This window comes from Hemiscyllium ocellatum, chromosome 1 (genome assembly GCF_020745735.1).
Source record: "Hemiscyllium ocellatum isolate sHemOce1 chromosome 1, sHemOce1.pat.X.cur, whole genome shotgun sequence".
Taxonomy (NCBI): Eukaryota; Metazoa; Chordata; class Chondrichthyes; order Orectolobiformes; family Hemiscylliidae; genus Hemiscyllium; species Hemiscyllium ocellatum.
The window spans coordinates 51,180,966-51,189,489 of record NC_083401.1 but is presented as its reverse complement, the minus strand read 5'-3'; the positions used below and the strand labels follow the sequence as shown (position 1 = coordinate 51,189,489).

Below are 8,524 nucleotides of genomic sequence, written 5' to 3'. Positions count from 1 at the left end.
AGGCGGGGCTGGGGGGCGGGGTTAGGGGTGGAGCCGTGAGCGCAAGTGGGCGGGGCCACAATTGAAGGGGTAGGTGAAGCCAAGAGCGCTGGAGGAGGGAAAGGGGGATGCCGGGGTTGCGAATTAGTCTCGAGGGGCGGGGCGGGGCGCGAGCACCGCGGGTGGGGCCATGACCTTTGTGGGTGGAGCGGGAGGTTTGCGTTGGGGGGGCGGGGTCTGGAGCCGACAGTTGGCGGAGGGGGCGGGTCGTTCAGCTGGTGTTTCCGTGAGGCCTATTCCGCCGCTCGTGCTAGGCATGTAGAGTCGGCAGCTGGAGGGTCAGGGTGAGTGAGTGAGTGAGTGAGTTCCTGGATAGCTGCGGTTTGATGTTGGAACAGTGAATCCAACAGTGAGTGTTGGAAATGTCAGATAGCAGAATCACCATAAAACAGGGTTCATAACGCCTCTCAGGAAAAATAAGAAGCACCAACTACATGGTGGTATGATGAGGAGGTACCAGTATTGGACTGGGGTGCACAAAGTTAAATATCATCCAACACCAGGTTTTGGTCCAACAGTTTATTTGGAAGTATATATTCCTGATGAAGGGCTTATGCTCGAAACGTCGAATTCTCTATTCCTGAGATGCTGCCTAACCTGCTGTGCTTTGACCAGCAACACATTTGCAGCTGTGATCTCCAGCATCTGCAGACCTCATTTTTTACTCGAGTATTTATGATCCTGCCCCACCAACTACCTGATGAAGGAGCAGCACTTGAAAGATAGCCTTGCAAATAAACCTCTTGGATTATAACCTGGTGTTGTGTGATTTTTAACTACATGGTGTTAAACACTTGGAATGTGAATTAGGTCTTCGATTTTCCGTTTCCAGATTCAGTAGCGAACTGATCAGTCTATAGCTTACTTTCATCGTCATCTACTTAAGCCATGGTTTGTAACATTGAATTTTAGGCGATCCTGCAAGAAATTGCATCAAGCAAGAATTTTATTTTTTTTGAAACCATATTTTACCCTTCACATCAGAGGGTGATTTGGTGTAAGAAAAAATATGCTGGCAGGTAAATATTAACCGGCGGTAGCACACTGACAATCATGCAATTTGTTCTATTCTGCAAAGAGAATACTGTATATATGACAATGTACACAATTGACTGAGCTGGTTAACTTACGATTTCCCAAAAGCCTGTCCACCATCTACAAGGAATATAATGGAATGCTTCCCACTTGTCTGGATAAGTGCAGCTCCAATAGCACTAATGAACCTTGACACCATCCAGGACAAACAGTTCACTTTTTGCACCACATTTGCAGACATTCACTCCCTCCACCACTAAGTAGTTGCCCTTGTGCCATCTACAAAATGAACTACAGAAATTCACCAAGGGCAGCATCTGTCAAAACCATGACCACGTCAAGAAGGATAAAGACAGCAGAGATATGTGCACATTACCACAATTCTGAGTTGAAACTTTGCTTTAACTAGGTCAAAACCCAGGATATTCCTTCCTAAGAGCACTTTAGGTCTATCTGTGCCATATGGATTGCAGCAGTTCAACAATGTGTGAATTAAGATCAGAAGCAGGCAGTTCAGCTTCCCAAGTCTGCTCTGTTATTCAGGAAGATATTGTGGCTTTAATGTGTTTAGATTCAATTTTATATATCATATACTTTGATTTCCTTGATGGTGAAGAATCTATTTACCTCTGACTCAAAAATATTCAATGGTGTTTCCTCCAGGATGAAACCAATTAGCAATATAGATCCTGAAATAACTATACAAGAAATTAATTCAGAACATTCTTTAATTTAGTTTTGCCCTTCTGAACCTCTAGAAAATCATATAGCATACACTTGTAATCTCCATTGCATAGGAAAGGTTTAGTAAGATATGGGCTAAATGCAGGCAAATGGCACTAGTTTAGTTTGGGAAACTTCGTCAGCAATGACGAGTTGGACTGAAGGGTTTGTTTCTATGCTGTATGGCTGTGTGACTCCCTGTGATCCTAAATATGGCATGATAATGGACACTCTGATCACTCAATTTCTTGCCATATATCTCACACACTCATGAATGGAACCAAAGGTGTCATATAGTTCTGAAATGTATCCAATTTACCTTGGATTGCCCTGGAAGAGTAGAGTCTCCCAAAATTAAGCAACAAATGAAGGAAACTGCTTTGTGTTGTTATTATGCAATAGCAACAAGAATGTTTTTCTCCAATAACACTGCTGCCATCTAGCTAAGAAAATAGTCTTAGTGAGTTTTGAGAAGATTTGTAGGTCAGGTTGAGGTTTTGGATGTAAGTTTGCTCACTGAGCTGGAAGGTTCATTTTCAGGCATTTCGTCATGATGCTAGGTAACATCATCAGTGAGCCTCCAGTGAAGACTGGTTGTAGTTCCCATTTTATATTTATGTGTTTAGGTTTCCTTGGATTTGTGATGCCACTTTCAATTATTTCTCTCAGGGGGTGGTAAATGGGATCCAAGTCAATGTGTTTGTTGATATAGTTCCGGTCCAACCAGAAATTGTGTCTCATTAATTTAATTGAGTTTTTTGAAGATGTAGGAAGGTGAATGACAAGGGCAGAGTAGTGGATGTGATCTTTGTAGACTTCAGTAAGGCTTTTGACTAGTAAGATAGACTAGTTAGCAAGGCTAGATCACACAGAATACAGGGAGAACTATCTATCTGGATACAGAACTGACTTGAAGCTCGAATAGGGTGATGGTAGAGGTTTGCTTTTCAGACTGAAGGCTTGTGACCAGCAGTGTGCCACAAGTTTCGGTGCTGGGCCCACTACTTTTGGTCACTGGGTCCACTGTTTGTTGTCATTTATATAACTGATTTGGATGTGAACATAGGATAAACGATTACTAGGTTTGAAGATTACATCAAAATTGGAGGTATAGTGGACACTGAAGCAGGTTACCTCAGAATACAATGGAATTTTGATCAGACGGCCCAATGGGCTGAGGATGGCAGATGGATTTCATTTAGATAAGCGTGAGGTGCTGCATTTTGAAAAGGTCCTGAGGAGTGTAGCTGAACAGAGAGACCTTGAAGTGCAGGTTCATAGTTCCTTGAAAATGGAGTCAAAGGTAGAAGGCATTTAGTATGCTTGTATTGAGTATAGGAATTGGAAGGTCTTGTTGTGGCTTTACAGGATATTGATTGGGCCACTTTTGGAATATTGTCTGCAATTCTGGTCTCCCTGCTATAGGAAGGATGTTGTGACATTTGATTGGGTTCAGAAAACATTTACAAGGATGTTGCCAGTGTTGGACAGGTTGAGCTATAGGGAGAGGCTGAATAGACTGGGGCTATTTTCCCAGGAGCATCAGCTGTGGGATGACCTTATACAAGTTTATAAAATTATGAGGGGCATGTATACGGTAAATAGACAAGGTCTTTTTCCCATGTTGGGGGAGTCTAAAACTAGAGGGCTGAGGTTTAAGGTGAGGGGAAAGATTTAAAAGGGATCAAAGGGCAACATTTTCATGCAGAGGGTGGTGTTGTATGGAATGAGCTGCCAGAGGAAGTGATGGAGGCTGGTACAATTACAACATTTACAAAGCATCTGGGTGGGTATATGAATAGGAAGGGTTTAGAGTGATATGAGCTAAATGCCGCAAATGGCACTAGCTTTATTTAGGACATCTGACTGGCATGGACAAATTGGACTGGAGGGTCTGTTTCCATGCTGTATATCTCTCTGATTATTAATCATTTACAATGTATTTGCACTTCATTATTATCCCAAATTACCTCATGTATGTGCAATTACCCAGGTTTCCTCATTCCCTGAGAAACTGGATGGCACCAGTTCCCTGTATGAAAGTCAAAATGGGTCTGCTGTTTTGTCCAACTCTGTCTTCACTTCACAGTCACAGTACAGGTTGTTTGGGCATTTTGTCAATGTGAATTGGGTATGACGCGCTTGACGAATTGTGCACATCTATTTAGACAATGTGGACTTGGTGATATTCTGCAGCGATCTTCTATAGCATGGTTTTCTATAACAGTTTTTCATAGCGCGTTTGTATAGCGTAAACGCAAAAGTCACGTTATAGCAGGAAAATCTGGACACCTAATGAACAATCTCATCAATGGCCTCAACTGGGACTTTGGGTTCATGTCACACTACAGGTGACCTCACTTCCCCCCCCAGCCCCCCACCACCCCCACCACCCCCACCATCAAACACACACACACACATCCTTTCACAGACTTATACCCCATTACACACACACACCCTCACAGACATTCACATCCCCACATGCACACAGTCACTCAGTCTCCCCTGCACACACGCACACACACATATTGATTTGTTGGACGAATTTGTACTTGCAGAATTACATTTTATTTTGTTTAAAAACTGCTTAATTCCATGTTCATTTCTGTAAATCTCACTTTAAAAATAGAATCAGTCTGACCGAACAATGGGACGCAGACAGACTTTAACTTCACATTTTCAATGCATTATCTGAGCTAAGATGGCATCTATTGTTAAAAGCTATCTTGAGAATTTAACTTTAAAAGAGTTCTGGGTTTTACATATGAAGGAACCAAAACTAACATGATCATTTTTAAGGGTAAAAGACTTAAGCTAAATTTGCTTGATACTACAATCGATGACACTGCAATCCTATTGCTATAAATTCTGTGTCTTATGATTCTGCTCCACAGCCACTTGATGAAACAGTGCTTCAAAAGCTGTGCTTCCAAATGCACCTGTTGGACTATAACCTGGTGTTGTGTGATTTTTAACTTAGTTAACCCCAGTCCAACACCGACATCTCCAAATCACATCTCCTTGTTTCGAAGAAGTCGGCATTGATAAACTACCAGCTTCATCACATCTTTATGATTGAGCTCAGTCCTGGTCTCATACTACTTCAGCCTTCCAGACTTCACTTGAAGCTCATAGACATCTATAGTGTACATGTGTCTGACTGCTATTGTGTGCGGGGACAGACACACATCACATGTTTCTAATGGCTATCAGGTTGATTTCTTACAGTTACTTACTTTGTGTTTATTGCAGGCTGTCAGCCTCTGGGGCTTGCATTACTCTTTAGTGCAGAAGGAGAGGCAGGTAGCCTGTTATGGTGAGAGCTCTGAAAAGTCAAAGGGCTGGAAAGGTCACTACGGCACCATGCAACATCAATGTTACACTTACTGCAGATCCCATGTGTTGCTGGAACTGTAGGGTTTGAGTTGTAAAGAGAGGCTGGTTAGGCTGGGACATTTGTCACTGGAGCTTAGAAGATTGAGGGGCATAAATAGGGTGAATAGCAAAGGTATTGTCCCTATGGTGGGGAGTTCAGATGAGAGGGATATTTTTAAGGTGAGAGGCAAAAGATTTAAAGGAGGAGCAACTTTTTCACACTAGAGTGGTTCATGAGTTTAGAGAAGATTTGTAGCTCATGTTGAGGTTCTGGATGTAAGTTCACTTGCTGAACTGGAAGGTTTGTTTTTAGACATTTCGTCACCATGCTTGGTAACATCATCAGTGAGCTTCCGGTGAAGCACTGGTGTTATGTCCCACTTTCTGATTATGTGTTTAGGTTTCCTTGGGTTGGTGATGTCAAGACCTTCAAAACCATCAATAATATCCTTTTTGGCATAAAATCACAAAAGAGGAAAACAACAACAAATTGCCACTCCTAGATGTCACTGTAGAGTGAACAGTTAATGGGGAACTTCAAACCAGCGTCTATAGCAAAAACAACACATATGGACCAAATACCGATCTATGGAAGCAATCATCCCAACACCAACAAACGAAGCTACATTCGAACATTACTGCAATGAGCCAGCACACACAGCAACACCGAGGACCTATGAACAGCAGAGGAAAATCGCCTATGCAGCGTATTTAAAAAAAAATACCCAATGAACACAGTCCATAGATTTCTCAGCAACAAACCTAAACAAGACAAAATGCACCCAGAAACCCTAGCCACTCTCCCCTATACCAAAGACATCTCAGAAGTGACTGCCAGACTACTGAGACCTCTTGGCATCATGGTAGTCCACAAGCCCACCAACACACTAAAACAGCAGCTAATGAACTTGAAAGACCCTATACAGACAGCAAACAAAACAAACATCATTTATAAAATATCTTGCAAAAACTGTAACAAGCACTACATTGGACAAATAGTCAGAAAACTAGCCACTAGGATCCATGAATATCAACTTGTCACAAAAGGACATGACCCACTCTCACTCATATCGTTACATACAGATGAGGAAGGACATCACTTTAACTGGGACAACACATCCATCTTAGGTCAACTCAAACAGAGACATACATGAGAATTCCTAGAAGCATGTCATTCCAACAAATACATCGATTTGGAGCCCATCTACCACCCTCTCTGAAAAAGAACAGGAAATGACTTCACCAACCTAAGGAAACCTAAACACACAAATAGAAAGCGAGACGTAACGCCAGCACTTCACCGGAGGCTCACTGATGATGTTACCTAGTATGGGAATGAAATGTCTGAAAATGAACCTTCCAGCTCAGTGAGCAAACTTACATCCAGATCAGAGTGGTTTGTATGTGAAATGAACTACAGTGGATGTGGTAGATGTGGGTATCTTACAACATTATTAAGATATTTGGTTAGTTACATGAATTGGAAAGGTTTAGAGGGGTATGGGCCAAAAGCAGGCAAATGGGATTAGTTTAATTTGGGAAACTTGGCATGGATGAGTTGGACCAAAAGGTCTATTTCCATGCCCCATAACTCTATGTCTATCTTTGGGCTGGGCCAGATATTCCTGCATTGAGCCAGAGGGTTGAATTGAATATACTAGAATTGTATGGAAGAACACTTAGTAGTTATGCAGTGAGTGGGGCAAGGGAAGTGGTGAGGGTCCCCAGTAAGTGAATAGGAAACCCAGGGAAGGAAGTATTAATAGTTTGGAAGTTTTTTTTAAAAAATCACCATGTAGCATATATGTGTCAGTGGCTGGCCAGTTTTTTTTTATTGTCTGCTGTTAGTTGCCTTTGAGGAGGTGGTGGTGAGCTGTCTTGAACTTCTCCAAGTACATCCACAATGCTATCAGATAGGGAATTCCAGGATGTTGACCCAGCGACAGAGAGGGAACCACAATATTTCCAAGTCAGGATGATGAGTAGCTTGGAGAGGAACATGTAGATGATGATGTTTCTATGTATCTGCTACCCTTGTCCTTCTGGTTGGAAGCGGTTGTGGGTTTAGAAGATGCTATCTGCGGATCCTTTTTGAATTTCTGCAGTGCATCTTGTAGATAGTACACATTGCTGCTACTGAGCATTGGTAGTGGAGGGATGCTTGTGGGTGTGGTGTCAGTCAAGTGGGCTGCTTTGTCCTGAATGATGTCAAGCTTCTTGAGTGTTATTGGAGCTGCACACATCTAAGTAAGTGAGCAGTATTCCACCACACTCCTGACCTGTGCCTTGCAGATGATGGACAGACTTTAGAGAGTCAGAAGGTGAGTTACTCGCAGCAGTATTCCTAATCTTGCAGTTGCTCTTATAGCCATTGTGTTTAAGTGGCATGACTATGTTTACGTGGCGAATCCAGTTGAGTTTCTGGTCAATGATAACACCCGGATGTTGATCATAGGGGATTCAGTGATAGTAACACAAGGTTAGTGGTTAGATTGTCTCTTAATGGTGATGGTCATTGCCTGACATTGGTGTGGTACGAATGTTACTTGCCATTTGTCATCCCAAGCCTGGATAATGTCCCAATCTTGTTGCATTTGAACATGGACTCCTTCAATGTCTAAAGAGTCGCAAATAGTGCTGGACATTGTGTAACAATCGAGAAACATCTCAGCTTCTGACCTTGTGACGGAGGGAAAATTGTTGATGAAGTCGCTGAAAATGTTTGGGCCTAGAATACCCTCGAAAGGATCTCTTTTCTCAAAACATTATTGAGGCTAGATCAATTGAAAATTTCAGAATTTACGTTAATAGATTTTTGTTAAGACAAGTTTCAAAACATAAGTTTGAGTTAAGATGATCTTACTGAATTGAGCACATCAAAGGGGCTAATTAACCTGCTGCCCTTGCAATGATTGTGATTCTTTAAGCTAAAAATTTGAATGGTAAAGAAAGCAGACCAAAGTCTTTACATTTTGTTAAACTAAATATTATGGTCAGTTATTGATAAGATTTACTCACGTGTCTAAATCAAATATATATGTGGAAGATTATGATTGATCACCATGATCAACAGGGTGACAAAACCAACATCCTGCAAGTAGGGTGATTGGAGTATTGGGGAGTTCCAAATCAATGCTGAAAATGTGTTGCTGGTTAAAGCACAGCAGGTCAGGCAGCATCCAAGGAACAGGAAATTCGACGTTTCGGGCATAAGCCCTTCATCAGGAATGAGGAGAGCGTGCCAAGCAGGCTAAGATAAAAGGTAGGGAGGAGGGACTTGGGGGAGGGGCGATAGAGATGTGATAGGTGGAAGGAGGTCAAGGTGAGGGTGATAGGCTGGAGTGGGGTGGGG

The 8,524-nt window shown here is 42.2% G+C and overlaps 1 protein-coding gene across 1 annotated transcript in view; it reads left to right on the top strand.

Moving 5' to 3' along the window:
• The first annotated feature begins 234 nt into the window (after positions 1 to 234).
• Positions 235 to 8,524, top strand: part of amacr (alpha-methylacyl-CoA racemase) — an 85,053-nt gene continuing 76,763 nt past the window's right edge. Inside the window, exon 1 of the mRNA XM_060829221.1 lies at positions 235 to 323. The gene's annotated coding sequence lies outside the window, so the exon portion shown is untranslated. The remainder of the gene's footprint in view (positions 324 to 8,524) is intronic.